The following is a 7,242-nucleotide window of genomic DNA, read 5'->3' on the forward strand; positions in this document are numbered from 1 at the left end:
ATTTTTAAATTAAAAGGCTCTCAGGCAAAGATATGGGAATGGGAGTAACAATTCTTTACTAGGAGAAACTAAATAACAATTTAAAAAGGCAAATGCAATTGGTACAAACAAAACTAGTGATAAAGTCCATAACCTGATACCCTGAGGAGTCGGGGTGTTGGTAGCAGTCTGGTTGAAATGATAGCTGCTCCTCTTGCAGTGGCTGATGAATTGCAGCTGGAGTGGTGATCTTTAGAAGGGTATAGTTTTCTCTGAAGATCTGGTGGCAGTTGGGCTGGTCTTCCTCTGGGAATCCAGCAGAGGAAAAAGAAAAAAGAGCTGTCTCTCTGGGAATCCCACTGAAGGAGCCGCTTCTCTGGGAATCCCGCCGAAGGAGCTGCTTCTCTGGGAATCCCGCAAAGAGAGAGTGCTGCTCTGTCTCCCAAAAGGTACCCCTTTATACAATAAAAGAGTGCTTGGCTTCCCCCTCTGGGTGGAGCATCTCACAATGGGATGGTGTAACGTTACCAGGCCTGCAGTGAGTCAGTCAATGGCCCATTAACAAACCATTACCTCTTCGGAGCAAACCATGGTTCTTGGAAGAGATAATAAACCTACCCAACCTCCAACAGATGGCAAATAGAATACAAGCTTATCTTACAAACCAGAACATCCTCTCATGGAGCTGTGGAGAGTGATAAGGTCCTGCCTGAGCCTCTTTTTCTCCATGTTAAACACCTCCAGCTCCCTCAGCTCTTCCTCATCAGACTTGTGCTTCAGACCCTTCACCACCCTTGTTGCCCTTCTCTGGACTTGCTCTAGCACCTCAATGTCTTTCTTGCAGTGAGGGTCCCAGAATGAACACAGGATTCCAGCTGTGGCCTCACCAGTGCTGAGCACAGGGGAACAATCCCTGCCCGTGTCCTGCTGGCCACACCATTGCTGATACAGGCCAGGTGCCGTGGGCTTCCTTGGCCACCTGGGAAGACTGATGGCTCATGTTCAGCCCTCTGAGAGTGTGGATGCCCCATCCCTCAAAGGGTTCTTTAGAGTCCCTTGCAGCCTAAACCATTCTCTTCTTCCTTAGCATATGTATTCATGTATATATTTATGCACAGTAATAGATGGGCCTGGTACTATTGTGGATGATAAACAAAAGCACCGATGTTGTTTTCTCAAAACCAGACACAAAGTCACATTGAAGAATCCAGAAACTGGGGGGAGAATAGGGAATGACTAATGTAGTATAAAACTGGCTTCAAAATCAGAATTTTAAAGCAGAAGCATGGCAAAAGACCATCTGAAAGATCTCACCATGAGATCTTTGCAGACATTTATTTTATGCTAAATACTGAATACTGTAAATGGTACTTTATACTGTCAGTTTGGTAATTAAACACTTGAATCGGTCTAGAGATGATGTTCCACAATTGTCAAGCCCTGATATTTTTTTGCTAAACATGATTACATGCATTTCCTCAGTTAAGGCTGAAACAAATTCTTTAGATGATATTTCTTTCTAATATTTTTCTTGTATCAACTGTTTCTATTTCTGTCTATGGAACAAGAAATCAGAGATAGTCCTGCCCCAGCTTATTTTTGCTTTTGAAATCTATGATCCGGAGATCTTGATTCTCCTCACTTCCTGATCCTCCTTTCTTTTCTTCACTACATGGGCACAAATTATGTCCTATCTCAAATTATTCTCCCTGATGCCAGACTTTGCTCTCAACCACGAGAGCTCTTTGCAGTGCACTAAAAGATCTCATGGTCACAGGATCCAAATTGATACTGACACAGATGTCTTATAGCAAATAATTTCTTCTGTGATCACACAAGTGACAACACCTTTGGTGTGCTCTTGAGAACTCTGCCTCTGTGATTCTTGGGATCTGAGACTGTGGAACACCGAGGCTGGCCATTTTCAGTGATGCATCTCCAGAACAGTTCTGGACTTGATGAACAACCTACAGGGAGCACTGAAAGAAAACAGTTTGTTGGAGTATAGAGAGTGTCATTACTTGGTCACAAGCTTTGAGTGCTCCTGGGATTCTGCAGAGCTGCAGAACAGAGCATCCCACAAGCTCTGCAGCAATCAGTCCTGTGGTAGGGCTGCCCTTCTTCATTCACCAGCTCCACAGGTGTCCCTGTCTTACTCTTTGTGTCTGCAGGCTTCCAGCACTACAAAATTTTAAAGTGTGGGAAGACAAGCTTGTGAGGGTATGTGAAATATGACAGCCTCTGCTCTATGAAATTTATCTAACAAATGAATCTTTCTGATTCAAAGGAGTCATACTGATGTGATTTGCCAGCAACATTTGAGCTGGAGCAGCCAGCAAGCAGGGCATGGATATAGAGAGGGATTTCAGACAGGCAGGAGACTCGTGCTGGGATTCAAGGCACCCACGACTGCCAGAACACCCATGAGAACAGTGTGTGGTGTGTGGGGGCTGGCTGCAGGCACCAAACTGCACTAGCCCGGGCCTAGGAGACACCAAAGTGTCCTCTGGTCAGAGAGCCCAGAGCCAGGTGTGAGACTGGAAAGGCTGAGGGCTCTCAGTCCTGTTGGAAGCACCTGTGGAGGTGTTTGTGGCTGTGGAGAGCGAGGCTGTGCAGGTCTTCCCTAGAGGGCTTCCGTGGGGATGGCTTGCAGAGAAGGAAGGAGATGGGGCTGTGCCTCTTCCATTCCATTCTGTGGGGGTGCTGGTGGTGTCAGCTGTGGGGTGGCTGAGGGCAGCCCCTGGTGTGTCCAGCCAGTGCCATTGGCCCTGTCCATGTCCTTTCCGTGCACAGGCGGTGCCTGTCCCTGGGTCACAGAGCCAAGCCCAGCACGGGCTGTCCCTGCAGCCTGGGCAGTGGCACTGGGAGCAGCAGCCTGGACAGAGAGCTGCAGCCTGGGCTGCAGCAGCTGAGCAGGAGGAGCTCCTGGGGCTGAGCTCTGCTCATCCTGAGCTGTCCCGACACACGGCACTCGGAAAGTCACTTGGCCAGAAAGATACCCTGGAACTGGGGCTTTCCCCCACAGAAGAAGCACTATCATGTAACTTTAGTGTTCTCTCCTTTTGCTTTCAATCCTGATCAGCTGTTTGCAGGAACTACCATGGGCTTTCTCAGAAGAGCATCTTGTGTGTTGAAATCATACAGATCAGCAGATGCCCTCTCAGTTCTCTTTTTCTTGAACTGGTGGTTGGATGTGATTCTACTTCTACTCTCTCTCGAAAGCAGAGAACCACATCATGAATATTCTCTTCCAAAACCCCAGATTCACCAAGAAACCCTCAAACACTAAACGGAGGAGAGAGAAATTGCAGGGACACATTAATTGCATTGTCAAGGTCAATGCAAAGGAGCTCATTAGACTCACTGAGTCCATGTCCTGAGTGCACAGAAATCCCCATCAGGACAGCATCAGTCTGACAAGGCTGATGGGATGGACGAGGGACACTGATCATCTTTATTTATAGCAGGATTCCTCAGGAGCAAGATGGCTCAGGAAATACTGGAATTTGCCTGTCTTGGTCCTTATGTGATGAGCTTGAATGATGCAGGGAGCCAGGAGGATTGTAGGGTTGGTGGGTAATTGAAGTTGGAAGTGACCTTTGGTTTTCATTGGATCCAGTCAGCTGCTTAACACAGGTACAGCTGAGAGGTGAATTATGGTTGCTGGTGCTTTTTCCAGTCAGGGCTAGAAAACCTCTGAGTATTCAGACTATCCAAGTTCTCTGGGTGGTGTGATTTAAAATTTTCTGACCCCATCAGGAAAATTTTTCTCAGCCATGGAAGGGACAAAGCTAAGAATTCCCAGAGGGGCTCAGCAAAAGGACATCTGGAAAGGGTCTTATCTGGTAACCGGGAAGCTCTGACTGAAAATAAGGGAAATAACCATTGCCCTGTGGTTATTTTCAGCACTGGAAGGAAGGCTAGCAATCCTGGGGAATCTTCACCGTTGCAATTGTTCAGAAATGATTTGAAGGTTGCCGTGAGTAACCTGGTCATGTTTGGAAGTAGCCCTGCTCTGAACAAGGCTTTGGCCTTCCTTCCAGAATAAATCTTTCTGTCAGTAATTCTAAGGAACATTTAAAAGCCTTTGTCACTTCTTGCCTAATTGCATCCATTGTTCAATTTCAATGAAAATCATCATGTCATGTGAACAACAGTCTCGAGTTTCCTTGTTGGGCATTTATGAACTCTATTTCCCTGAAGTCAGACTTCCCTCCCCATTCCTCCACAGGCTCTCACCTGCTCTTTTGTCAAATGTAATTCCCTCTGTTGAAGGCTCAGAATCTTTGCCACCTTTTCTTCATCCTCTTATCACTGAAAAACCTACAAGAATCCTTTGCTAGCTTTTTGGATGCGACACTCCCACATTTGTTTGGATACTGTCATTGATTAAATACACCCCAAAACAAACCTTGGCAAGAGCAAATGCAAATTTCCTTTAACATTCCCATCCACATCCCTTCTTGAACCATTTCTTTCCTGTTTTGTAGGACTGCACTCCTTTCTGGTGCATGGGCAGCTGTCCCCATGACAGGCCAAGGAAAGTGCATGGACTCCTCCAAGCATTTCAGATGGAAGGAACCTTGATGGGTCTGTACTTGAAGCTGCTGCTCACAGCAGGATGGGGAATGTGGAGATATTGTCCGATGCTGGGTATGAAGCCAGGGAAGCAGAAGTGATATTTGCAAAATGGATTAGTGGGCATGCTGGTATTTGGGCAAAGGCTGAACTTGATCTTGGAGTCTTTTTGAAGGAAATAGGAAGGAGTCCGGAGTCCTTAATGATTCCATGACTCTAAGGAGAAAAGGGAATTTTTTTTTGAAAACTGGTACTTCAGTGCCACCTCAGTGACCTGGATATCCTGACCCAGGAAAGCAAGGCTATAAACTACTACAAACAGGAAACTACCAGAGCCCCTGTGTCACAATGTACTTTGGTGTGTCTGAAATTGCTGTGGCTGATCTGGCTTTTGGAGAGTTTTGGTCACCTTTCACGCTGTCACCTGGGGTGTTGCACAAGACTTCTGTGCACGTATAAATACAGGGAGGTGAGATTGCCCTTCCCAAACAGCACTGGAGGAATTGCCCTCAGCTCTCCCCAGCCCTGCAGCTGGCATCCAGGTAAGAGGCACACTTTGCACAGGAGAGCTGGGAGGTTTCCTGGGCAGCTGCTGTGGAATGCAGGGGAAGGGAAGGAGGCTTCAGCGTTGGGCTGAGAGCTGCAGCACAGACGGGAGGCTCTGCTGTGTGCATGTGCAGAGACTGAGCCCATCCTTCAGGGCACGAGGAGATGGCTGCTGCAGGAGGAACAAACCTTACCAAGGGACAGGGTGGAGGGGGCCAGTGGCACACATTTGTGGAGGGTGAATGTGAGAGTATTTTACAACTTAACTCTGGAGCATATCTGTAAACCAACACATACATCTAATTAAAACTGGGTAGTTATGGCTACATAGCTCATTGTACATTGTCTTCCAAATGAAAATTTCTATGTCATGCCCCCACTCCTTTCCAGCTGCTGCTATGTTTATTCTGCTAAAAACGTTTTACTTTTCCTTTTCTCCACCACACTTCCCATAATTTTGTGTCTGGAGTATAAACTTTTCTTACAAACTCTGCTTGTTTTCTGTCTTCCTTTTGTGCAGGCTGTCATCCAGCAAGAAATCTCTACTCCAGAAGTCCTACTGAGATGGGCAAAATCATCATTTATGAGCATGCCAACTTCCAGGGTTTGTCCCGGGAATTCACCACTAGCATTTCCAATCTAAAAGTTGCAGATTGGAATGATATGATCTCCTCAGTGAAAGTAATTGGCCAGCCTTGGGTGGCCTATGAGCATGCTGACTACAGAGGCCAATTTCTGGTATTTGAGGAGGGAGAACATAAGTTTGTTGGTGAAAAGATGAATGACAAGATCAGCTCTCTGCAGCTGATCACCGAAGATCTGCACAATCCCCAGATCACTCTCTACGAACATGCTGATTATCAAGGGAAGAGCAGAATAATAAGAGAAGAAACCAACCTGGGTGCAGGACATGACAATGACATCATGTCTTCTCACAAAGTCCAGAAAGGTGTGTGGCTGCTGTGTGAAAACAGTGATGGAAGTGGAATTCAATACCTTGCTCGAGAGCACGAACACCTTCCAAATTACAAGGCAATCAATTTCAATGACAAGCTTTCCTTCCTGCGCCCCCTTCGCCCTGGCTGTGGCTGTTAGACTGCAAATCCTGCAGCACTGAGGAAAATGCAGCTCCCCCCGCAAGAAAACTGAGACCTTGTTCTCTGCCTCTGCTTGTGCTGCCTTTTCCCCCAGTGTCACAGGAGCACTGGATGTGAGAGCTCTCTGCTAGGCTGCACTGCAGATCTGTACTTCTCTATCCTGCCTGGCACTCTTGTCCCACCCCACAAATGCAAGAGTCATGATGCTTGATCATATGAAAGAGTGACCAAGCTAGAGGAGGCATGCCAGATGTGTGAAATGTATTGTACCCTCAGGTGGCCTTCCAGAGTCCTGGGCTATGGAATGTAGAAGCATTGGAGGTTGTTTCTGTTGCTAAGTGGTACAGAAAGTGTTCAGAACCAGCATCGCTTCCTTTGTAATTTGCTTTGCCATGCCCTTGTGGTGCTGTGCCCTCTGCCATTGTTTGTAATCCATTTTGTGTTGGTGCTATTAAAGAATCCTTTGCAATCAGCAGTTGGTCTGTTTTGTGCATCTTTAGAATAGATAGATATTGCTCTTTCATGGTGAGATGTCTCTGTGTATGCAGAGAACGGTCCATGGAGTCACTTGCAAACATTTTTCCTGGATGTCTCCTGAAGAATTGTCTCCTTCCAGTTTAATTGGCCAGTAACAGTGGAGTCAGGCTTCACTCAAGAAGTTTTGGTGAGTATTAGCCTGTTGCTGATCTTGGCCAAACTCTCAGCTGCACATTGTACCTAGCTATTACATTCTTGGTTGTATCTCAAGGCAGTGGTTGTAGCAATGATACAGTCTTCCACTGCCCTTAATCACATAAGAAACAGAATGTTTTCACTGATTTGAATTCTTTAATCCTAATGGTAAAACCTGTCTTGTTTTTTAAATATCTTGATGAGGGAGGAGGGACGACAAGGTATTCCATGGTCTGTTCTGGCAGGTGCAAGTTCACCTGGAAGTGCAGAACCCCAGCCCTCCTCCCCCCCTGCCCAGTGACAGCTGCACGCCCTGGGCTGTGCATTGTGGCAGCTGTGCCGTGGCAGCTCTGCACTGCAGTGTTGCTGT

The 7,242-nt window shown here is 46.7% G+C and overlaps 1 pseudogene across 1 annotated transcript; it reads left to right on the forward strand.

The window, feature by feature from the left end:
* The first annotated feature begins 4,966 nt into the window (after positions 1-4,966).
* On the forward strand, positions 4,967-6,344 carry LOC144248322 (epidermal differentiation-specific protein pseudogene; annotated as a pseudogene). Its single transcript, XR_014953291.1, has 2 exons — positions 4,967-5,099; positions 5,624-6,344. The product of XR_014953291.1 is annotated as an epidermal differentiation-specific protein pseudogene (transcript).
* The last annotated feature ends 898 nt before the right edge of the window (positions 6,345-7,242 follow it).

Source organism: Lonchura striata, chromosome 1 (assembly GCF_050655825.1).
Source record: "Lonchura striata isolate lonStrDom1 chromosome 1, ASM5065582v1, whole genome shotgun sequence".
Lineage (NCBI taxonomy): Eukaryota > Metazoa > Chordata > Aves > Passeriformes > Estrildidae > Lonchura > Lonchura striata.